Source organism: Procambarus clarkii, unplaced genomic scaffold, assembly GCF_040958095.1.
Source record: "Procambarus clarkii isolate CNS0578487 unplaced genomic scaffold, FALCON_Pclarkii_2.0 HiC_scaffold_110, whole genome shotgun sequence".
NCBI classification, from domain to species: domain Eukaryota; kingdom Metazoa; phylum Arthropoda; class Malacostraca; order Decapoda; family Cambaridae; genus Procambarus; species Procambarus clarkii.
The window spans coordinates 2747234-2773451 of NW_027189143.1; the positions used below are offsets into that span (position 1 = coordinate 2747234).

At 44.4% G+C, this 26218-nt stretch overlaps 4 non-coding genes across 4 annotated transcripts; all 4 read right to left on the minus strand.

Annotated features, from left to right (window-relative positions):
• Positions 1–595: 595 nt before the first annotated feature.
• Positions 596–714, minus strand: LOC138360434 (5S ribosomal RNA). The gene has a single exon (XR_011226383.1). It is a non-coding gene; the product is annotated as a 5S ribosomal RNA (ribosomal RNA).
• An 8101-nt stretch (positions 715–8815) lies between these two features.
• Positions 8816–8934, minus strand: LOC138360435 (5S ribosomal RNA). Its single transcript, XR_011226384.1, has one exon. It is a non-coding gene; the product is annotated as a 5S ribosomal RNA (ribosomal RNA).
• Positions 8935–17007: 8073 nt separating this feature from the next.
• Positions 17008–17126, minus strand: LOC138360436 (5S ribosomal RNA). Its single transcript, XR_011226385.1, has one exon. It is a non-coding gene; the product is annotated as a 5S ribosomal RNA (ribosomal RNA).
• An 8105-nt stretch (positions 17127–25231) lies between these two features.
• Positions 25232–25350, minus strand: LOC138360437 (5S ribosomal RNA). Its single transcript, XR_011226386.1, has one exon. It is a non-coding gene; the product is annotated as a 5S ribosomal RNA (ribosomal RNA).
• Between the last annotated feature and the right edge of the window lie 868 nt (positions 25351–26218).

Genomic DNA, 26218 nt, shown 5'->3' on the forward strand with positions numbered 1-26218 from the left:
TTGGTGGTGATTGGTGGTGGTGGTGGTGGTGGTAGTAGGTGGGAGTTGGGGGGGGGGGGGGGGGGTGGGGGGGAGGGAAGGGGAGGGGAATGATGGTCTGTGGATTCGTTCTCCGTACCCTTTACATATAAGCAAAAATATGCCTTCTTGTGGGTATAGAAACATTAACACAAATTATATCAGTAACTGATATTGTAGCCTTTTAAACAGAAAAGATTTGTACATACAAATACTTTTTAATTATCATTTATTTGTGGAAATGGCATTTACGTCATTAAATTGATACCTCAGCATCAAGCTTGTGTCCTGCAGCAGTGGTCCAGTGGTAAAGTGTATATAAGTGATGCGTATTCTTGGAGTTGCGAGTTCAAACCCGGATTAAGCTATATATATATACAACATGTTTTGTTTTGGTTGTTTGTTTTTGTATAAAGCCTCACACAATATCTATATTAAGCGAGTTTGTTTTAAACATGACATACATATTAATTCATTTTACCAGGCCTTATTCCACACAACTCCGTGAATTTCCCGTGGAGCCAGCCATTCAAACAAAAACAAACGAAACAAAACAAAACAAAACAAAAAACATTATTGCCAACAGCATTTGGTGTTCCCAGGCGGTCACCCATCCAAGTACTAACCAAACCCAACGTTGCTTAACTTCGCTGATCGGACGAGAAGCGGTGTTCTCAACGTGGTATGGCCGTTGGCATGAGACTGCCTACACATTGTGGCTAATAACCAACTCTTTTAAGTCATCGCGGCAGGATACGGACCTGCTTGTGGTGTCTTAATGGTAATTGTATCCTAACATATTTTTGTCTCCTTGGCATGGATATTTAACATCGTTTATTCAGTCTTGGGTTTATGTTCTTTCGCCATTTACAGACATTTTACATCTACCTACTTCCTCAGCCTGCCCTGCCAATTTCTAATGAATTTGTGGATTTTCTTTTGTAATACAAACATGTGTGTGCTCATCTGCTCTTCAGTTTTTATGATATTTGTCTCATCTGTCCTGCTTTATGATACTTTTACAAAGAACATGAACAAATGCTTCTATTTTAGAGAAGATATGGGATCCAGGTTTCGGAGCCGTAAAACCAACCGTCGTGATTGGTGGACGAGTTGCCAGGTTGCAGCTTCTGTACCGTGCCGGCACATAAATAGGTTCGGCTCAAGCGGCGGCAGCATCATTCCCCCGTGACTGTCTGAGCGTCTCTCATCACCTTGGTTATCTCATCATCATCATGGTAGAAGCAAAGCCTACCAAGAAGGCTGCGGCTGCTGCTGCTGTGGTGGCCACCACCAGGAAACCTCGCGTCCAGGTTGCTCACCCGAAAACTAGTCAAATGGTTCTAGCCGCGGTCGCAGCACTCAAAGACCGTAAGGGCTCGTCTCTACAAGCAATCAAGAAGTACGTTGTTGCCAACAACAAAGTCGAGGCTGCCAAGATCGCCATTTACATCCGAAGATTTCTCAAGAAAGCAGTGGCTGACGGCATTCTTGTTCAGACCAAGGGAAGTGGAGCTAGTGGATCATTCAAGCTGGCCGTAGCAGAGAAGAGGGCCGTTCTAACTCCCAAGAAAGCCACCACAACCAAGAAACCATCTACAGCAGCAAAGAAGGCCGTGGTAACTCCCAAGAAAGCCGCCACAAGCAACAAACCACCTACAGCCTTGAAAAAGAAGCAGCAGCAGCAGCAGCTTGTTGTTGGGAACAAAAAGCCCAAAATAAAGAGAGCTTCAAAATCTCCCAAACCACCCAAGGCAAAGAAAGCTGTCAAGAAAACAACAAAGGCAAAATAAACGACGACATGCAAGCAGCATGAATACACATGACAATAAACATCCAGGCCTCCCCCCTCAGTGGAGGGGCCTCATATGATTCCAAAAAGAGTTTAGTTTTGTAGACAAATAAATCATTACTTTTGGGGTAGATTTACTCTGTATATTATATATATATATATATATATATATATATATATATATATATATATATATATATATATATATATATATATATATATATATTTATATATACACATGGGTGAGGGTGATATGGTACCAAAGTTTTGGGTAAGGTGATTGACATTTACACAAGATAAAACACGAACCAATGGGAATAAAAACATAAGAATGGAAGTAACTGCAGAAGGCCTATTGGCCCATAACACAAGCACTTCCTCTTGATGCTTCTATATTGGTTCGGAGTCTTGAAGCTATAATATATATATATATATATATATATATATATATATATATATATATATATATATATATATATATATATATATATATATATATATATATATATACTATATATTGCACACAAAACTAAATAGTCTTGTTAGACAAATTGCCCCTATTAGAGGCAAGTTGACTAACAAGCCGAATGACTGCAATTGTTTTGAATTTGAGTTAAATCTAACATAGAAATGTAATCAAACCTAACCTAACCTATGCTAACCCAAGCTAAGCTAACCTAACCTAACCTAAGCTAACCCAAGCTAAGCTAACCTAACCTAACCTAACCTACCTAACCTAAACCTAAGCTAAGCTAACCTAACCTAACCTAACCCAGCATTCATGATCTTAATATAATACTGTTAATTGGATAAACCATTTGGAAAGAAATGTTCGAAAATAACAAAATTAACTGTGCTTGTTAGGAAAATTGGGCCTTGCATACTTGTCCCAATAGTGTGGTTCTCGCTTTTAGGTACGACATAAACGTATACCTAGTTGAGAGAGAAAAAGATTCGCACTCAAACATGCATATCGATTGCCATGTCCTGAATTCTGGGTAGATATTCGTGTCCTCCCTTTTCATTTACCATCATTTGGATACTATCAAAACAGCTCTGAGAAGGATAAATGAATAAAACGGGTAGCTCACTCATGTAAAAAGGAAGAGTTGGGAAAGATCTCTCTCTCTCTCTCTCTTCTCCTCTCTCTCTCTCATCTCTCTCTCTCCCCTCACCCCCCCCCCCCCCCCCACCAATGATCCTGCTCTGCTAGTATATAACGTAACAAACCTTCCCCCCCCCCCCCCCTCCCTCCCCAATCAGAGTCCCTTTAAGCATGCGAGGATAAAAAATAGATTTCATAAGACCCAATGTGCTAGCTGATATCAAAACAATTTATGTTATCGTCTATTAAGCCCTTCAGTAAAAAAAGTATAGGGGACCTTAATTAGGTCCCGTTTTGAGGTGGTGGTGGGTGGAATCGATGGATTAGCCAAGCTCTTATCCGCCGAATCCGTAGAGGGTACGACCCTGGCGCTTCAGGAAGCGTACACCACGTCCATAGCAGTGGACGGTCTTCCTCTTGGCTGTGTTCCGTGTAGGTTACAGCATCACGGATGACGTTCTCGAGGAACACCTTCAGGACGCCACGGGTCTCTTCGTAGATGAGACCCGAAATACGCTTCACGCCGCCACGACGAGCTAAGCGACGAATAGCGGGCTTGGTGATGCCCTGGATGTTGTCACGTAGCACCTTACGATGACGCTTGGCGCCACCCTTTCCGAGTCCCTTGCCTCCCTTGCCGCGTCCAGTCATGGTGTTGAAGTTGTGTGAATCGAATTGACGAATGCCCGCACGATTTCCCGACTATATCCCATCAAGCGGACGTACTAGTAGCATTGCAACTCCTGCCTGCCCTTACTTTACGCTTGTGGTCGAGTAAGACACGGCTTTCTCACAACGCTTTCAAAACTGCAGTTGCCTACTCGTCTGTTTCACGTCCCTAGTGAAATGACTTTTGCACAATCCAAAAAATAGAGCAAATCAGCGATAATAGTGATTGAGGTGAGGCCGCCTGTTGGCTGCAGCCAGAGGAAGGAGGGGAGGGCAACGGGGTGACGTAGGCGAGTCGAGCACGCCAATGGCGCTCCGAGCAAGCGCCTCGAGACGGCCGTATATAAGCAAAAATTTTTCGGCGCCGGCCATCACAAACCACAGTTGGTTCACCATGGCTCGCACCAAGCAGGACTGCTCGCAAGTCCACGGGAGGCAAGGCTCCTCGTAAGCAGCTGGCCACCAAGGCAGCACGCAAGTCTGCTCCTGCCACAGGGGGTGTGAAGAAGCCTCACCGTTACAGGCCCGGAACGGTCCGCCCTGCGTGAGATCCGTCGTTACCAGAAGAGCACCGAGGTTGCTCATCAGGGAACTTCCCTTCCAGGCGTCTGGTGGCGCGAGATTGCCCAGGACTTCAAGACCGATCTTCGCTTCCAGTCGTCTGCCGTCATGGCTTTTACAGGAGGCATCCGAGGCTTTACCTGGTCGGTCTCTTCGAGGACACTAACCTCTGGTGCCATCCACGCCAAGCGTGTCACCATCATGCAAAGGACATTCAGCTTGCTCGCCGTATCCGTGGAGAGCGTGCATAAGCTAATCGACCACCCTAGTAATACAACCAAAACTCGGCCCTTCTCAGGGCCAAAAATATCCTTCTAAGGAGATTTCAGACATTCCTAGCATCAGTCATATGAATTAACCTTCATCTACACATATAATAAATAAATAAATAAATAAACAAATACACTAATTTAGGTCATACATACACGTGATATCAATAAATCAAGTCATTTTGTAGTACATACCTGTTCTCTTACAAACAAAACGCCGTCGCTTTTCGCTCTTATGCACTGTCAAGGATCACCCACCCCCCCCCCCCCCCCCCCAAAATAAAAATTGTCATACTGTACTAGAAATAAAAGCAGCTTGTATAGTGACATACTGTCCAGTCTGTTTTATTCTGTTTTCGGTCCTCTGGCTTAATCTGTTAAGTTAGGAGATGACATTTTAAATTAACCGTTTTCTTGACATTTTCAAACCTAAGAGGGTGGCCTGCATAGTAATCCTAATGTGGAACATAACATGAATCTCTAATCTCTAGAAAAAAAAAAAGATACCGAGTGCTTATATGTGTTGAGAGAGAGAGAGAGAGAGAGAGAGAGAGAGAGAGAGAGAGAGAGAGAGAGAGAGAGAGAGAGAGAGAGAGAGAGAGAGAGAGAGAGAGAGAAGAGAGAGACACAGACAGACAGACAGACAGACAAGACAGAGACAGACAAGACAGAGACAGACAGACAGACAGACAGGACAGAGACTGAGAGAGAGAAACACACACAGACAGTTTCATAAATATTCTCATTTTATAGCTATTTGCTTTCAGTGACCGAGGTTTTTGTTATAATAGTATTGGTGTCTAACACTCACAAATCTCTTTAGAAATTAAAGTGTGGCTCCAATGGAGCCGAGTTTGTTGGTTTGAGGCCAAGCCACCACCACAGGGCAGTAAGTAAGCCGTTTACTTGGAGGAGGTGTACTTGGTGACGGCCTTAGTGCCCTCAGAGACGGCGTGCTTGGCCAGTTTCTCCGGGCAACAGGAGCCTTACAGCCGTCTGGATCTCCCGACTGGTAATGGTGGAACGCTTGTTGTAGTGGGCCAGGCGAGAAGCCTCGGCGGCGATGCGCTCGAAGATGTCGTTCACGAACGAGTTTCATGATCGACATGGCTTTGGAAGAGATACCAGTGTCGGGGTGGACCTGCTTCAGCACTTTGTAGATGTAGATGCTGTAGCTCTCCTTCCTCCTGCGCTTCTTTTTCTTATCGCCCTTGGCAATGGCCTTCTGGCCTTTCCGGCCTTCTTGGCAGCCTTTCCAGATGCCTTGGGTGGCATGATGATGCTCGTGCTGGCTGCGTTGCGATACAATAATGAACTTTTGCGCGAGGCGAGCTTTCCTTTTATATCCCGCTCGCGACTCAGCTCAGAGCGGGGTCGCGTGGCGGAGCGCGCTGATTGGTCAGTGGCGGGCTCCCTTGATCCTGAGCGGGGTATATAACACGAAGCTCGATCTGCGGGGGCGGCATAAAACACCACAAACCCACAACAGCAGCAGCAATGTCAGGACGCGGCAAGGGAGGCAAAGTGAAGGGCAAGTCAAAGTCTCGCTCCAGCAGGGCCGGACTTCAGTTCCCCGTGGGCAGAATTCACCGTCTGCTGCGTAAGGGCAACTACGCCGAACGCGTCGGTGCTGGCGCTCCTGTCTACCTGGCAGCCGTCATGGAATACCTCGCTGCCGAAGTTCTGGAGCTCGCCGGTAATGCCGCACGTGACAACAAGAAGACCCGTATCATCCCACGTCACTTGCAGTTGGCCATCCGCAACGACGAAGAACTCAACAAACTTCTGTCTGGCGTAACCATTGCACAGGAGGTGTTTCTTCCAAACATTCAGGCAGTTCTTTTGCCAAAGAAGACAGAGAAGAAGTAAGCACTTCTGCCACCCACCACGACAAATACCATAAACCAGGCTCCATCCGGAGCCACACAACACTTTAATAGAGAGATTCAAGTAGACAATCAACTTTCAAACATTAATAATAACATTATATTGATTTCATTTGGAATGTGTACATAACAAACAAACAAAACAAAATTATAGGGGATATTCAGCATCACTTGGAATATTAACCAATCATATAAATCCAATATATATTTTATATTTTACTTTAAGCGAGGAATTCATATTATATTAATTTTTAATCATACAAATGAACAAAAGCAATTCTTCACTAGACGTAATGAATGAATAAATGATCAAGGTTTTAATGTGTTTCATGAATATATATATATATATATATTATATATTATATATATATATATATATATATATATATATATATATATATATATATATATATATATATATATATATATAATATAATATAATATATTATAATACTTGTGAACCAGAATATGTTTGAGCAGCAGCGATCGTGCCTGCCATTGGCCGAAGTGCAACAATTCAAATAATTTAAAGGGCCTGCTCGGGTATATAAGAGAGGCTGGGAGACTGGGGCCGGTGGTGGTGATGGGTGATGAGTGATGGTGTGGTGTGGTATGGTGTTGTTAAGGAGTTGATTTACGGCCAGCCAGCCAGCTGCAGCCAAGGCAGGGCAGGGCAGGGCAAGGCAAGGCAAGGCAAGGCAAGGCAAGCAAGGCAAGGCAATAACAGGACAGGACAGGCAAGGCAAGGCAAGGCAAGGCAAGGCAAGGCAGGCGGCGGGGCGGGCGGGCGGGCGGGCGGGCGGGCGGGCAGGCAGGCAGGCAGGCAGCCAGCCAGCCAGCCAGCCAGCCAGCCAGCCAGCCAGCCAGCCAGCCAGCCAGCCAGGCAGGCAGGCAGGCAGGCAGGCAGGCAGGCAGGCAGGCAGGCAGCCAGCCAGCCAGCCAGCCAGCCAGCCAGCCAGCCAGCCACTCCCACTTTGTATTATATGCATTCAATTTATATTCAAACATTATATATGTTAAGGGCCTAGTTTAGTGTTTATTTTAAAAATGACAAACATCGAGTCGTTTTACCAGTCCTTTAGCGTTAACGGTGATGCATTTTAAAACTGAACAGAAATCACCTTTTCTGGATATATCAAATATCGAATCCGCTTAATGTGCCTACAATTCAATCATTCAAAAAATACATAATTTACATCATGCCTTTTCATAGAACAGACAATAAGATTTGAGACAATAAGAACTTTACTTTTATAACTAAAGTTGCACAATTATACCAACTCTATGGTGGCTGGGTGGTAAGGTGGTGTGGCTGGTATTTTGGAAGTCGCGAGTTCAAACGACCCAATGGGAATAATACTTTTTTTTTTTGCCATACAATCTTCCTAATACTATTATGTAGGTTTGTGTGTGTGTTTTTTTATTCATTCTTTGGTTTGATAGATGACATACATATTGACTCCTTTTACCGGTCCTTATTAGGCTCTGGGGAAGCAATGTGGTGGTGGTGGTGGTGGTGCATTTAAAACTAAACCAAAAATCACCAGTTCTGGACGCGTCAAATATCATATCCGCTTAATGTGTCTACAACCTAATTACTTAAAACTACACTATTTAATTCATTCATATCATGTGCATATTGGTCATTATGCTCATACAACCGACATCAAAATTTATTTTCATTATTAGAATCATACATTTCATCAAGTAATACAGATACAAAGAGATTTTCTTTCTGAGAAGACCGTTAGTATTGGCTTGCAGGCAGGCAGGCAGGCAGGCAGGCATTTGAGGGTTATTATTTCGCCTGTTGATTGGGGGGAGGGTTGATGTGTTAGGGGGTTTTCGGTTAGATGTGGTGGTGGTGATTGGTGGTGATTGGTGGTGATTGGTGGTGATTGGTGGTGATTGGTGGTGTGGTGGTGAGTAGGTGGGAGTTGGGGGGGGGGGGGGGGGGGGGGGGGGGGGGGGGGGGGGGGGGGGGGGGTAAGGGGAAGGGGAGGGGAATGATGGTCTGTGGATTCGTTCTCCGTACCCTTTACATATAAGCAAAAATATGCCTTCTTGTGGGTATAGAAACATTAACACAAATTATATCAGTAACTGATATTGTAGCCTTTTAAAACAGAAAAGATTTGTACATACAAATACTTTTTAATTATCATTTATTTGTGGAAATGGCATTTACGTCATTAAATTGATACCTCAGCATCAAGCTTGTGTCCTGCAGCAGTGGTCCAGTGGTAAAGTGTATATAAGTGATGCGTATTCTTGGAGTTTGCGAGTTCAAAACCCGGATTAAGCTATATATATATACAACATGTTTTGTTTTGGTTGTTTGTTTTTGTATAAAGCCTCACACAATATCTATATTAAGCGAGTTTGTTTTAAAACATGACATACATATTAATTCATTTTACCAGGCCTTATTCCACACAACTCCGTGAATTTCCCGTGGAGCCAGCCATTCAACAAAAACAAACGAAACAAAACAAAACAAAACAAAAAACATTATTGCCAACAGCATTTGGTGTTCCCAGGCGGTCACCCATCCAAGTACTAACCAAACCCAACGTTGCTTAACTTCGCTGATCGGACGAGAAGCGGTGTTCTCAACGTGGTATGGCCGTTGGCATGAGACTGCCTACACATTGTGGCTAATAACCAACTCTTTTAAGTCATCGCGGCAGGATACGGACCTGCTTGTGGTGTCTTAATGGTAATTGTATCCTAACATATTTTTGTCTCCTTGGCATGGATATTTAACATCGTTTATTCAGTCTTGGGTTTATGTTCTTTCGCCATTTACAGACATTTTACATCTACCTACTTCCTCAGCCTGCCCTGCCAATTTCTAATGAATTTGTGGATTTTCTTTTGTAATACAAACATGTGTGTGCTCATCTGCTCTTCAGTTTTTATGATATTTGTCTCATCTGTCCTGCTTTATGATACTTTTACAAAGAACATGAACAAATGCTTCTATTTTAGAGAAGATATGGGATCCAGGTTTCGGAGCCGTAAAACCAACCGTCGTGATTGGTGGGACGAGTTGCCAGGTTGCAGCTTCTGTACCGTGCCGGCACATAAATAGGTTCGGCTCAAGCGGCGGCAGCATCATTCCCCCGTGACTGTCTGAGCGTCTCTCATCACCTTGGTTATCTCATCATCATCATGGTAGAAGCAAAGCCTACCAAGAAGGCTGCGGCTGCTGCTGCTGTGGTGGCCACCACCAGGAAACCTCGCGTCCAGGTTGCTCACCCGAAAACTAGTCAAATGGTTCTAGCCGCGGTCGCAGCACTCAAAGACCGTAAGGGCTCGTCTCTACAAGCAATCAAGAAGTACGTTGTTGCCAACAACAAAGTCGAGGCTGCCAAGATCGCCATTTACATCCGAAGATTTCTCAAGAAAGCAGTGGCTGACGGCATTCTTGTTCAGACCAAGGGAAGTGGAGCTAGTGGATCATTCAAGCTGGCCGTATCAGAGAAGAGGGCCGTTCTAACTCCCAAGAAAGCCACCACAACCAAGAAACCATCTACAGCAGCAAAGAAGGCCGTGGTAACTCCCAGAAAGCCGCCACAAGCAACAACCACCTACAGCCTTGAAAAAGAAGCAGCAGCAGCAGCAGCTTGTTGTTGGGAACAAAAAGCCCAAAATAAAGAGAGCTTCAAAATCTCCCAAACCACCCAAGGCAAAGAAAGCTGTCAAGAAAACAACAAAGGCAAAATAAACGACGACATGCAAGCAGCATGAATACACATGACAATAAACATCCAGGCCTCCCCCCTCAGTGGAGGGGCCTCATATGATTCCAAAAAGAGTTTAGTTTTGTAGACAAATAAATCATTACTTTTGGGGTAGATTTACTCTGTATATTATATATATATAATATATATATATATATATATATATATATATATATATATATATATATATATATATATATATATATATTTATATATACACATGGGTGAGGTGATATGGTACCAAAGTTTTGGGTAAGGTGATTGACATTTACACAAGATAAAACACGAACCAATGGGAATAAAAACATAAGAATGGAGTAACTGCAGAAGGCCTATTGGCCCATAACACAAGCACTTCCTCTTGATGCTTCTATATTGGTTCGGAGTCTTGAAGCTATAATATATATATATATATATATATATATATATATATATATATAGTATATATATATATATATATATATATATATATATATATATATATATATATATATATGCACACAAAACTAAATAGTCCTTGTTAGACAAATTGCCCCTATTAGAGGCAAGTTGACTAACAAGCCGAATGACTGCAATTGTTTTGAATTTGAGTTAAATCTAACATAGAATGTAATCAAACCTAACCTAACCTATGCTAACCCAAGCTAAGCTAACCTAACCTAACCTAAGCTAACCCAAGCTAAGCTAACCTAACCTAACCTAACCTAACCTAACCTAACCTAAGCTAAGCTAACCTAACCTAACCTAACCCAGCAATTCATGATCTTAATATAATACTGTTAATTGGATAAACCAATTGGAAAGAAATGTTCGAAAATAACAAAATTAACTGTGCTTGTTAGGAAAATTGGGCCTTGCATACTTGTCCCAATAGTGTGGTTCTCGCTTTTAGGTACGACATAAACGTATACCTAAGTTGAGAGAGAAAAAGATTCGCACTCAAACATGCATATCGATTGCCAGTCCTGAATTCTGGGTAGATATTCGTGTCCTCCCTTTTCATTTACCATCATTTGGATACTATCAAAACAGCTCTGAGAAGGATAAAATGAATAAAACGGGTAGCTCACTCATGTAAAAAGGAAGAGTTGGGAAAGATCTCTCTCTCTCTCTCTCTCTCTCTCTCTCTCTCTCTCTCTCCCCTCACCCCCCCCCCCCCCCCACCAATGATCCTGCTCTGCTAGTATATAACGTAACAACCTTCCCCCCCCCCCCCCCCTCCCTCCCCAATCAGAGTCCCTTTAAGCATGCGAGGATAAAAAATAGATTTCATAAGACCCAATGTGCTAGCTGATATCAAAACAATTTATGTTATCGTCTATTAAGCCCTTCAGTAAAAAAAGTATAGGGACCTAATTAGGTCCCGTTTTGAGGTGGTGGTGGGTGGAATCGATGGATTAGCCAAGCTCTTATCCGCCGAATCCGTAGAGGGTACGACCCTGGCGCTTCAGAGCGTACACCACGTCCATAGCAGTGACGGTCTTCCTCTTGGCGTGTTTCCGTGTAGGTTACAGCATCACGGATGACGTTTCTCGAGGAACACCTTCAGGACGCCACGGGTCTCTTCGTAGATGAGACCCGAAATACGCTTCACGCCGCCACGACGAGCTAAGCGACGAATAGCGGGCTTGGTGATGCCCTGGATGTTGTCACGTAGCACCTTACGATGACGCTTGGCGCCACCCTTTCCGAGTCCCTTGCCTCCCTTGCCGCGTCCAGTCATGGTGTTGAAGTTGTGTGAATCGAATTGACGAATGCCCGCACGATTTCCCGACTATATCCCATCAAGCGGACGTACTAGTAGCATTGCAACTCCTGCCTGCCCTTACTTTACGCTTGTGGTCGAGTAGACACGGCTTTCTCACAACGCTTTCAAAACTGCAGTTGCCTACTCGTCTGTTTCACGTCCCTGTGAAATGACTTTTGCACAAATCCAAAAAAATAGAGCAAAATCAGCGATAATAGTGATTGAGGTGAGCCGCCTGTTGGCTGCAGCCAGAGGAAGGAGGGGAGGGGCAACGGGGTGACGTAGGCGAGTCGAGCAGCCAATGGCGCTCGAGCAAGCGCCTCGAGACGGCGTATATAAGCAAAATTTTTCGGCGCCGGCCATCACAAACCACAGTTGTTCACCATGGGCTCGCACCAAGCAGACTGCTCGCAAGTCCACGGGAGGCAAGGCTCCTCGTAAGCAGCTGGCCACCAAGGCAGCACGCAAGTCTGCTCCTGCCACAGGGGGTGTGAAGAAGCCTCACCGTTACAGGCCCGGAACGGTCGCCCTGCGTGAGATCCGTCGTTACCAGAAGAGCACCGAGTTGCTCATCAGGAAACTTCCCTTCCAGCGTCTGGTGCGGCGAGATTGCCCAGGACTTCAAGACCGATCTTCGCTTCCAGTCGTCTGCCGTCATGGCTTTACAGGAGGCATCCGAGGCTTACCTGGTCGGTCTCTTCGAGGACACTAACCTCTGTGCCATCCACGCCAAGCGTGTCACCATCATGCCAAAGGACATTCAGCTTGCTCGCCGTATCCGTGGAGAGCGTGCATAAGCTAAATCGACCACCCTAGTATACACCAAACTCGGCCCTTCTCAGGGCCAAAATATCCTTCTAAGGAGATTTCAGACATTCCTAGCATCAGTCATATGAATTAACCTTCATCTACACATATAATAAATAAATAAATAAATAAACAAATACACTAATTTAGGTGTCATACATACACGTGATATCAATAAATCAAGTCATTTGTAGTACAACCTGTTCTCTTACAAACAAAACGCCGTCGCTTTTCGCTCTTATGCACTGTCAAGGATCACCCACCCCCCCCCCCCCCCCCCCCAAAATAAAAATTGTCATACTGTACTAGAAATAAAAGCAGCTTGTATAAGTGACATACTGTCCAGTCCTGTTTTATTCTGTTTTCGGTCCTCTGGCTTAATCTGTTAAGTTAGGAGATGACATTTTAAATTAACCGTTTTCTTGACATTTTCAAACCTAAGAGGGTGGCCTGCATAGTAATCCTAATGTGGAACATAACAATGAATCTCTAATCTCTAGAAAAAAAAAAAGATACCGAGTGCTTATATGTGTTGAGAGAGAGAGAGAGAGAGAGAGAGAGAGAGAGAGAGAGAGAGAGAGAGAGAGAGAGAGAGAGAGAGAGAGAAGAGAGAGAGAGAGAGAGAGAGAGAGAGACACAGACAGACAGACAGACAGACAAGACAGAGACAGACAAGACAGAGACAGACAGACAGACAGACAGACAGAGACTGAGAGAGAGAAACACACACAGACAGTTTCATAAATATTCTCATTTTATAGCTATTTGCTTTCAGTGACAGAGGTTTTTGTTATAATAGTATTGGTGTCTAACACTCACAATCTCTTTAGAAATTAAAGTGTGGCTCCAATGGAGCCGAGTTTGTTGGTTTGAGGCCAAGCCACCACCACAGGGCAGTAAGTAAGCCGTTTACTTGGAGGAGGTGTACTTGGTGACGGCCTTAGTGCCCTCAGAGACGGCGTGCTTGGCCAGTTCTCCGGGCAACAGGAGCCTTACAGCCGTCTGGATCTCCCGACTGGTAATGGTGGAACGCTTGTTGTAGTGGGCCAGGCGAGAAGCCTCGGCGGCGATGCGCTCGAAGATGTCGTTCACGAACGAGTTCATGATCGACATGGCTTTGGAAGAGATACCAGTGTCGGGGTGGACCTGCTTCAGCACTTTGTAGATGTAGATGCTGTAGCTCTCCTTCCTCCTGCGCTTCTTTTTCTTATCGCCCTTGGCAATGGCCTTCTGGGCCTTTCCGGCCTTCTTGGCAGCCTTTCCAGATGCCTTGGGTGGCATGATGATGCTCGTGCTGGCTGGCGTTGCGATACAATAATGAACTTTTGCGCGAGGCGAGCTTTCCTTTTATATCCCGCTCGCGACTCAGCTCAGAGCGGGTCGCGTGGCGGAGCGCGCTGATTGGTCAGTGGCGGGCTCCCTTGATCCTGAGCGGGGTATATAACACGAAGCTCGATCTGCGGGGCGGCATAAAACACCACAAACCCACAACAGCAGCAGCAATGTCAGGACGCGGCAAGGGAGGCAAAGTGAAGGGCAAGTCAAAGTCTCGCTCCAGCAGGGCCGGACTTCAGTTCCCCGTGGGCAGAATTCACCGTCTGCTGCGTAAGGGCAACTACGCCGAACGCGTCGGTGCTGGCGCTCCTGTCTACCTGGCAGCCGTCATGGAATACCTCGCTGCCGAAGTTCTGGAGCTCGCCGGTAATGCCGCACGTGACAACAAGAAGACCCGTATCATCCCACGTCACTTGCAGTTGGCCATCCGCAACGACGAAGAACTCAACAAACTTCTGTCTGGCGTAACCATTGCACAGGGAGGTGTTCTTCCAAACATTCAGGCAGTTCTTTTGCCAAAGAAGACAGAGAAGAAGTAAGCACTTCTGCCACCCACCACGACAAATACCATAACCAGGCTCCATCCGGAGCCACACACACTTTAATAGAGAGATTCAAGTAGACAATCAACTTTCAAACATTAATAATAACATTTATATTGATTTCATTTGGAATGTGTACATAACAAACAAACAAAACAAAATTATAGGGGATATTCAGCATCACTTGGAATATTAACCAATCATATAAATCCAATATATATTTTATATTTTACTTTAAGCGAGGAATTCATATTATATTAATTTTAATCATACAAATGAACAAAAGCAATTCTTCACTAGACGTAATGAATGAATAAATGATCAAGGTTTTAATGTGTTTCATGAATATATATATATATATATATATATATATATATATATATATATATATATATATATATATATATATATATATATATATATATATATATATATATATAATATAATATAATATAATATATTATAATACTTGTGAACCAGAATATGTTTGAGCAGCAGCGATCGTGCCTGCCATTGGCCGAAGTGCAACAATTCAAATAATTTAAAGGGCCTGCTCGGGTATATAAGAGAGGCTGGGAGACTGGGGCCGGTGGTGGGTGATGGGTGATGAGTGATGGTGTGGTGTGGTATGGTGTTGTTAAGAGTTGATTTACGGCCAGCCAGCCAGCTGCAGCCAAGGCAGGGCAGGGCAGGGCAAGGCAAGGCAAGGCAAGGCAAGGCAAGGCAAGGCAAGGCAATAACAGGACAGGACAGGCAAGGCAAGGCAAGGCAAGGCAAGGCAAGCAGGCGGGCGGGCGGGCGGGCGGGCGGGCGGGCGGGCAGGCAGGCAGGCAGGCAGCCAGCCAGCCAGCCAGCCAGCCAGCCAGCCAGCCAGCCAGCCAGCCAGCCAGCCAGCCAGGCAGGCAGGCAGGCAGGCAGGCAGGCAGGCAGGCAGGCAGCCAGCCAGCCAGCCAGCCAGCCAGCCAGCCAGCCAGCCACTCCCACTTTGTATTTATATGCATTCAATTTATATTCAAACATTATATATGTTAAGGGCCTAGTTTTAGTGTTTATTTTAAAAATGACAAACATCGAGTCGTTTTACCAGTCCTTTAGCGTTAACGGTGATGCATTTTAAAACTGAACAGAAATCACCTTTTCTGGATATATCAAATATCGAATCCGCTTAATGTGCCTACAATTCAATCATTCAAAAAATACATAATTTACATCATGCCTTTTCATAGAACAGACAATAAGATTTGAGACAATAAGAACTTTACTTTTATAACTAAAGTTGCACAATTATACCAACTCTATGGTGGCTGGGTGGTAAGGTGTGTGGCTGGTATTTTGGAAGTCGCGAGTTCAAACGACCCAATGGGAATAATACTTTTTTTTTTTGCCATACAATCTTCCTAATACTATTATGTAGGTTTGTGTGTGTGTTTTTTTATTCATTCTTTGGTTTGATAGATGACATACATATTGACTCCTTTTACCGGTCCTTAATTAGGCTCTGGGGAAGCAATGGTGGTGGTGGTGGTGGTGGTGCATTTAAAACTAAACCAAAAATCACCAGTTCTGGACGCGTCAAATATCATATCCGCTTAATGTGTCTACAACCTAATTACTTAAAACTACACTATTTAATTCATTCATATCATGTGCATATTGGTCATTATGCTCATACAACCGACATCAAAATTTATTTTCATTATTAGAATCATACATTTCATCAAGTAATACAGATACAAAGAGATTTTCTTTCTGAGAAGACCGTTAGTATTGGCTTGCAGGCAGGCAGGCAGGCAGGCAGGCATTTGAGGGTTATTATTTCGCCTGTTGATTGGGGGGAGGGTTGATGTGTTAGGGGGTTTTCGGTTAGATGTGGTGGTGGTGATTGGTGGTGATTGGTGGTGATTGGTGGTGATTGGTGGTGATTGGTGGTGGTGGTGGTGGTGGTAGTAGGTGGGAGTTGGGGGGGGGGGGGGGGGGGGGGGGGGGGGGGGGGGGGGGGGGGGGGGGGAGGGAAGGGGAGGGGAATGATGGTCTGTGGATTCGTTCTCCGTACCCTTTACATATAAGCAAAAATATGCCTTCTTGTGGGTATAGAAACATTAACACAAATTATATCAGTAACTGATATTGTAGCCTTTTAAACAGAAAAGATTTGTACATACAAATACTTTTTAATTATCATTTATTTGTGGAAATGGCATTTACGTCATTAAATTGATACCTCAGCATCAAGCTTGTGTCCTGCAGCAGTGGTCCAGTGGTAAAGTGTATATAAGTGATGCGTATTCTTGGAGTTGCGAGTTCAAACCCGGATTAAGCTATATATATATACAACATGTTTTGTTTTGGTTGTTTGTTTTTGTATAAAGCCTCACACAATATCTATATTAAGCGAGTTTGTTTTAAACATGACATACATATTAATTCATTTTACCAGGCCTTATTCCACACAACTCCGTGAATTTCCCGTGGAGCCAGCCATTCAAACAAAAACAAACGAAACAAAACAAAACAAAACAAAAAACATTATTGCCAACAGCATTTGGTGTTCCCAGGCGGTCACCCATCCAAGTACTAACCAAACCCAACGTTGCTTAACTTCGCTGATCGGACGAGAAGCGGTGTTCTCAACGTGGTATGGCCGTTGGCATGAGACTGCCTACACATTGTGGCTATAACCAACTCTTTTAAGTCATCGCGGCAGGATACGGACCTGCTTGTGGTGTCTTAATGGTAATTGTATCCTAACATATTTTTGTCTCCTTGGCATGGATATTTAACATCGTTTATTCAGTCTTGGGTTTATGTTCTTTCGCCATTTACAGACATTTTACATCTACCTACTTCCTCAGCCTGCCCTGCCAATTTCTAATGAATTTGTGGATTTTCTTTTGTAATACAAACATGTGTGTGCTCATCTGCTCTTCAGTTTTTATGATATTTGTCTCATCTGTCCTGCTTTATGATACTTTTACAAAGAACATGAACAAATGCTTCTATTTTAGAGAAGATATGGGATCCAGGTTTCGGAGCCGTAAAACCAACCGTCGTGATTGGTGGACGAGTTGCCAGGTTGCAGCTTCTGTACCGTGCCGGCACATAAATAGGTTCGGCTCAAGCGGCGGCAGCATCATTCCCCCGTGACTGTCTGAGCGTCTCTCATCACCTTGGTTATCTCATCATCATCATGGTAGAAGCAAAGCCTACCAAGAAGGCTGCGGCTGCTGCTGCTGTGGTGGCCACCACCAGGAAACCTCGCGTCCAGGTTGCTCACCCGAAAACTAGTCAAATGGTTCTAGCCGCGGTCGCAGCACTCAAAGACCGTAAGGGCTCGTCTCTACAAGCAATCAAGAAGTACGTTGTTGCCAACAACAAAGTCGAGGCTGCCAAGATCGCCATTTACATCCGAAGATTTCTCAAGAAAGCAGTGGCTGACGGCATTCTTGTTCAGACCAAGGGAAGTGGAGCTAGTGGATCATTCAAGCTGGCCGTAGCAGAGAAGAGGGCCGTTCTAACTCCCAAGAAAGCCACCACAACCAAGAAACCATCTACAGCAGCAAAGAAGGCCGTGGTAACTCCCAAGAAAGCCGCCACAAGCAACAAACCACCTACAGCCTTGAAAAAGAAGCAGCAGCAGCAGCAGCTTGTTGTTGGGAACAAAAAGCCCAAAATAAAGAGAGCTTCAAAATCTCCCAAACCACCCAAGGCAAAGAAAGCTGTCAAGAAAACAACAAAGGCAAAATAAACGACGACATGCAAGCAGCATGAATACACATGACAATAAACATCCAGGCCTCCCCCCTCAGTGGAGGGGCCTCATATGATTCCAAAAAGAGTTTAGTTTTGTAGACAAATAAATCATTACTTTTGGGGTAGATTTACTCTGTATATTATATATATATATATATATATATATATATATATATATATATATATATATATATATATATATATATATATATATATATTTATATATACACATGGGTGAGGTGATATGGTACCAAAGTTTTGGGTAAGGTGATTGACATTTACACAAGATAAAACACGAACCAATGGGAATAAAAACATAAGAATGGAAGTAACTGCAGAAGGCCTATTGGCCCATAACACAAGCACTTCCTCTTGATGCTTCTATATTGGTTCGGAGTCTTGAAGCTATAATATATATATATATATATATATATATATATATATATATATATATATATATATATATATATATATATATATATATATATATATATATATATATATATATATATGCACACAAAACTAAATAGTCTTGTTAGACAAATTGCCCCTATTAGAGGCAAGTTGACTAACAAGCCGAATGACTGCAATTGTTTTGAATTTGAGTTAAATCTAACATAGAAATGTAATCAAACCTAACCTAACCTATGCTAACCCAAGCTAAGCTAACCTAACCTAACCTAAGCTAACCCAAGCTAAGCTAACCTAACCTAACCTAACCTAACCTAACCTAACCTAAGCTAAGCTAACCTAACCTAACCTAACCCAGCAATTCATGATCTTAATATAATACTGTTAATTGGATAAACCAATTTGGAAAGAAATGTTCGAAAATAACAAAATTAACTGTGCTTGTTAGGAAAATTGGGCCTTGCATACTTGTCCCAATAGTGTGGTTCTCGCTTTTAGGTACGACATAAACGTATACCTAAGTTGAGAGAGAAAAAGATTCGCACTCAAACATGCATATCGATTGCCAGTCCTGAATTCTGGGTAGATATTCGTGTCCTCCCTTTTCATTTACCATCATTTGGATACTATCAAAACAGCTCTGAGAAGGATAAAATGAATAAAACGGGTAGCTCACTCATGTAAAAAGGAAGAGTTGGGAAAGATCTCTCTCTCTCTCTCTCTCTCTCTCTCTCTCTCTCTCTCTCTCCCCCTCACCCCCCCCCCCCCCCCACCAATGATCCTGCTCTGCTAGTATATAACGTAACAAACCTTCCCCCCCCCCCCCCCCTCCCTCCCCAATCAGAGTCCCTTTAAGCATGCGAGGATAAAAAATAGATTTCATAAGACCCAATGTGCTAGCTGATATCAAAACAATTTATGTTATCGTCTATTAAGCCCTTCAGTAAAAAAAGTATAGGGACCTAATTAGGTCCCGTTTTGAGGTGGTGGTGGGTGGAATCGATGGATTAGCCAAGCTCTTATCCGCCGAATCCGTAGAGGGTACGACCCTGGCGCTTCAGAGCGTACACCACGTCCATAGCAGTGACGGTCTTCCTCTTGGCGTGTTCCGTGTAGGTTACAGCATCACGGATGACGTTCTCGAGGAACACCTTCAGGACGCCACGGGTCTCTTCGTAGATGAGACCCGAAATACGCTTCACGCCGCCACGACGAGCTAAGCGACGAATAGCGGGCTTGGTGATGCCCTGGATGTTGTCACGTAGCACCTTACGATGACGCTTGGCGCCACCCTTTCCGAGTCCCTTGCCTCCCTTGCCGCGTCCAGTCATGGTGTTGAAGTTGTGTGAATCGAATTGACGAATGCCCGCACGATTTCCCGACTATATCCCATCAAGCGGACGTACTAGTAGCATTGCAACTCCTGCCTGCCCTTACTTTACGCTTGTGGTCGAGTAGACACGGCTTTCTCACAACGCTTTCAAAACTGCAGTTGCCTACTCGTCTGTTTCACGTCCCTGTGAAATGACTTTTGCACAAATCCAAAAAATAGAGCAAAATCAGCGATAATAGTGATTGAGGTGAGCCGCCTGTTGGCTGCAGCCAGAGGAAGGAGGGGAGGGGCAACGGGGTGACGTAGGCGAGTCGAGCAGCCAATGGCGCTCGAGCAAGCGCCTCGAGACGGCGTATATAAGCAAAAATTTTTCGGCGCCGGCCATCACAAACCACAGTTGTTCACCATGGCTCGCACCAAGCAGACTGCTCGCAAGTCCACGGGAGGCAAGGCTCCTCGTAAGCAGCTGGCCACCAAGGCAGCACGCAAGTCTGCTCCTGCCACAGGGGGTGTGAAGAAGCCTCACCGTTACAGGCCCGGAACGGTCGCCCTGCGTGAGATCCGTCGTTACCAGAAGAGCACCGAGTTGCTCATCAGGAAACTTCCCTTCCAGCGTCTGGTGCGCGAGATTGCCCAGGACTTCAAGACCGATCTTCGCTTCCAGTCGTCTGCCGTCATGGCTTTACAGGAGGCATCCGAGGCTTACCTGGTCGGTCTCTTCGAGGACACTAACCTCTGTGCCATCCACGCCAAGCGTGTCACCATCATGCCAAAGGACATTCAGCTTGCTCGCCGTATCCGTGGAGAGCGTGCATAAGCTAAATCGACCACCCTAGTATACACCAAACTCGGCCCTTCTCAGGGCCAAAATATCCTTCTAAGGAGATTTCAGACATTCCTAGCATCAGTCATATGAATTAACCTTCATCTACACATATAATAAATAAATAAATAAATAAACAAATACACTAATTTAGGTGTCATACATACACGTGATATCAATAAATCAAGTCATTTGTAGTACAACCTGTTCTCTTACAAACAAAACGCCGTCGCTTTTCGCTCTTATGCACTGTCAAGGATCACCCACCCCCCCCCCCCCCCCCCCCCAAAATAAAAATTGTCATACTGTACTAGAAATAAAAGCAGCTTGTATAAGTGACATACTGTCCAGTCCTGTTTTATTCTGTTTTCGGTCCTCTGGCTTAATCTGTTAAGTTAGGAGATGACATTTTAAATTAACCGTTTTCTTGACATTTTCAAACCTAAGAGGGTGGCCTGCATAGTAATCCTAATGTGGAACATAACAATGAATCTCTAATCTCTAGAAAAAAAAAAAAGATACCGAGTGCTTATATGTGTTGAGAGAGAGAGAGAGAGAGAGAGAGAGAGAGAGAGAGAGAGAGAGAGAGAGAGAGAGAGAGAGAGAGAGAGAGAGAGAGAGAGAGAGAGAGAGAGAGACACAGACAGACAGACAGACAGACAAGACAGAGACAGACAAGACAGAGACAGACAGACAGACAGACAGACAGAGACTGAGAGAGAGAAACACACACAGACAGTTTCATAAATATTCTCATTTTATAGCTATTTGCTTTCAGTGACAGAGGTTTTTGTTATAATAGTATTGGTGTCTAACACTCACAATCTCTTTAGAAATTAAAGTGTGGCTCCAATGGAGCCGAGTTTGTTGGTTTGAGGCCAAGCCACCACCACAGGGCAGTAAGTAAGCCGTTTACTTGGAGGAGGTGTACTTGGTGACGGCCTTAGTGCCCTCAGAGACGGCGTGCTTGGCCAGTTCTCCGGGCAACAGGAGCCTTACAGCCGTCTGGATCTCCCGACTGGTAATGGTGGAACGCTTGTTGTAGTGGGCCAGGCGAGAAGCCTCGGCGGCGATGCGCTCGAAGATGTCGTTCACGAACGAGTTCATGATCGACATGGCTTTGGAAGAGATACCAGTGTCGGGGTGGACCTGCTTCAGCACTTTGTAGATGTAGATGCTGTAGCTCTCCTTCCTCCTGCGCTTCTTTTTCTTATCGCCCTTGGCAATGGCCTTCTGGGCCTTTCCGGCCTTCTTGGCAGCCTTTCCAGATGCCTTGGGTGGCATGATGATGCTCGTGCTGGCTGGCGTTGCGATACAATAATGAACTTTTGCGCGAGGCGAGCTTTCCTTTTATATCCCGCTCGCGACTCAGCTCAGAGCGGGTCGCGTGGCGGAGCGCGCTGATTGGTCAGTGGCGGGCTCCCTTGATCCTGAGCGGGGTATATAACACGAAGCTCGATCTGCGGGGCGGCATAAAACACCACAAACCCACAACAGCAGCAGCAATGTCAGGACGCGGCAAGGGAGGCAAAGTGAAGGGCAAGTCAAAGTCTCGCTCCAGCAGGGCCGGACTTCAGTTCCCCGTGGGCAGAATTCACCGTCTGCTGCGTAAGGGCAACTACGCCGAACGCGTCGGTGCTGGCGCTCCTGTCTACCTGGCAGCCGTCATGGAATACCTCGCTGCCGAAGTTCTGGAGCTCGCCGGTAATGCCGCACGTGACAACAAGAAGACCCGTATCATCCCACGTCACTTGCAGTTGGCCATCCGCAACGACGAAGAACTCAACAAACTTCTGTCTGGCGTAACCATTGCACAGGGAGGTGTTCTTCCAAACATTCAGGCAGTTCTTTTGCCAAAGAAGACAGAGAAGAAGTAAGCACTTCTGCCACCCACCACGACAAATACCATAACCAGGCTCCATCCGGAGCCACACACACTTTAATAGAGAGATTCAAGTAGACAATCAACTTTCAAACATTAATAATAACATTTATATTGATTTCATTTGGAATGTGTACATAACAAACAAACAAAACAAAATTATAGGGGATATTCAGCATCACTTGGAATATTAACCAATCATATAAATCCAATATATATTTTATATTTTACTTTAAGCGAGGAATTCATATTATATTAATTTTTAATCATACAAATGAACAAAAGCAATTCTTCACTAGACGTAATGAATGAATAAATGATCAAGGTTTTAATGTGTTTCATGAATATATATATATATATATATATATATATATATATATATATATATATATATATATATATATATATATATATATATATATATATATATATATATATATATATATATAATATAATATAATATAATATATTATAATACTTGTGAACCAGAATATGTTTGAGCAGCAGCGATCGTGCCTGCCATTGGCCGAAGTGCAACAATTCAAATAATTTAAAGGGCCTGCTCGGGTATATAAGAGAGGCTGGGAGACTGGGGCCGGTGGTGGGTGATGGGTGATGAGTGATGGTGTGGTGTGGTATGGTGTTGTTAAGAGTTGATTTACGGCCAGCCAGCCAGCTGCAGCCAAGGCAGGGCAGGGCAGGGCAAGGCAAGGCAAGGCAAGGCAAGGCAAGGCAAGGCAAGGCAATAACAGGACAGGACAGGCAAGGCAAGGCAAGGCAAGGCAAGGCAAGCAGGCGGGCGGGCGGGCGGGCGGGCGGGCGGGCGGGCAGGCAGGCAGGCAGGCAGCCAGCCAGCCAGCCAGCCAGCCAGCCAGCCAGCCAGCCAGCCAGCCAGCCAGCCAGGCAGGCAGGCAGGCAGGCAGGCAGGCAGGCAGGCAGGCAGGCAGCCAGCCAGCCAGCCAGCCAGCCAGCCAGCCAGCCAGCCACTCCCACTTTGTATTTATATGCATTCAATTTATATTCAAACATTATATATGTTAAGGGCCTAGTTTTAGTGTTTATTTTAAAAATGACAAACATCGAGTCGTTTTACCAGTCCTTTAGCGTTAACGGTGATGCATTTTAAAACTGAACAGAAATCACCTTTTCTGGATATATCAAATATCGAATCCGCTTAATGTGCCTACAATTCAATCATTCAAAAAATACATAATTTACATCATGCCTTTTCATAGAACAGACAATAAGATTTGAGACAATAAGAACTTTACTTTTATAACTAAAGTTGCACAATTATACCAACTCTATGGTGGCTGGGTGGTAAGGTGTGTGGCTGGTATTTTGGAAGTCGCGAGTTCAAACGACCCAATGGGAATAATACTTTTTTTTTTTTGCCATACAATCTTCCTAATACTATTATGTAGGTTTGTGTGTGTGTTTTTTTATTCATTCTTTGGTTTGATAGATGACATACATATTGACTCCTTTTACCGGTCCTTAATTAGGCTCTGGGGAAGCAATGGTGGTGGTGGTGGTGGTGGTGCATTTAAAACTAAACCAAAAATCACCAGTTCTGGACGCGTCAAATATCATATCCGCTTAATGTGTCTACAACCTAATTACTTAAAACTACACTATTTAATTCATTCATATCATGTGCATATTGGTCATTATGCTCATACAACCGACATCAAAATTTATTTTCATTATTAGAATCATACATTTCATCAAGTAATACAGATACAAAGAGATTTTCTTTCTGAGAAGACCGTTAGTATTGGCTTGCAGGCAGGCAGGCAGGCAGGCAGGCATTTGAGGGTTATTATTTCGCCTGTTGATTGGGGGGAGGGTTGATGTGTTAGGGGGTTTTCGGTTAGATGTGGTGGTGGTGATTGGTGGTGATTGGTGGTGATTGGTGGTGATTGGTGGTGATTGGTGGTGGTGGTGGTGGTGGTAGTAGGTGGGAGTTGGGGGGGGGGGGGGGGGGGGGGGGGGGGGGGGGGGGGGGGGGGGGGGGGGGGGGGGGGGGAGGGGAGGAAGGGGAGGGGAATGATGGTCTGTGGATTCGTTCTCCGTACCCTTTACATATAAGCAAAAATATGCCTTCTTGTGGGTATAGAAACATTAACACAAATTATATCAGTAACTGATATTGTAGCCTTTTAAACAGAAAAGATTTGTACATACAAATACTTTTTAATTATCATTTATTTGTGGAAATGGCATTTACGTCATTAAATTGATACCTCAGCATCAAGCTTGTGTCCTGCAGCAGTGGTCCAGTGGTAAAGTGTATATAAGTGATGCGTATTCTTGGAGTTGCGAGTTCAAACCCGGATTAAGCTATATATATATACAACATGTTTTGTTTTGGTTGTTTGTTTTTGTATAAAGCCTCACACAATATCTATATTAAGCGAGTTTGTTTTAAACATGACATACATATTAATTCATTTTACCAGGCCTTATTCCACACAACTCCGTGAATTTCCCGTGGAGCCAGCCATTCAAACAAAAACAAACGAAACAAAACAAAACAAAACAAAAAACATTATTGCCAACAGCATTTGGTGTTCCCAGGCGGTCACCCATCCAAGTACTAACCAAACCCAACGTTGCTTAACTTCGCTGATCGGACGAGAAGCGGTGTTCTCAACGTGGTATGGCCGTTGGCATGAGACTGCCTACACATTGTGGCTAATAACCAACTCTTTTAAGTCATCGCGGCAGGATACGGACCTGCTTGTGGTGTCTTAATGGTAATTGTATCCTAACATATTTTTGTCTCCTTGGCATGGATATTTAACATCGTTTATTCAGTCTTGGGTTTATGTTCTTTCGCCATTTACAGACATTTTACATCTACCTACTTCCTCAGCCTGCCCTGCCAATTTCTAATGAATTTGTGGATTTTCTTTTGTAATACAAACATGTGTGTGCTCATCTGCTCTTCAGTTTTTATGATATTTGTCTCATCTGTCCTGCTTTATGATACTTTTACAAAGAACATGAACAAATGCTTCTATTTTAGAGAAGATATGGGATCCAGGTTTCGGAGCCGTAAAACCAACCGTCGTGATTGGTGGACGAGTTGCCAGGTTGCAGCTTCTGTACCGTGCCGGCACATAAATAGGTTCGGCTCAAGCGGCGGCAGCATCATTCCCCCGTGACTGTCTGAGCGTCTCTCATCACCTTGGTTATCTCATCATCATCATGGTAGAAGCAAAGCCTACCAAGAAGGCTGCGGCTGCTGCTGCTGTGGTGGCCACCACCAGGAAACCTCGCGTCCAGGTTGCTCACCCGAAAACTAGTCAAATGGTTCTAGCCGCGGTCGCAGCACTCAAAGACCGTAAGGGCTCGTCTCTACAAGCAATCAAGAAGTACGTTGTTGCCAACAACAAAGTCGAGGCTGCCAAGATCGCCATTTACATCCGAAGATTTCTCAAGAAAGCAGTGGCTGACGGCATTCTTGTTCAGACCAAGGGAAGTGGAGCTAGTGGATCATTCAAGCTGGCCGTAGCAGAGAAGAGGGCCGTTCTAAC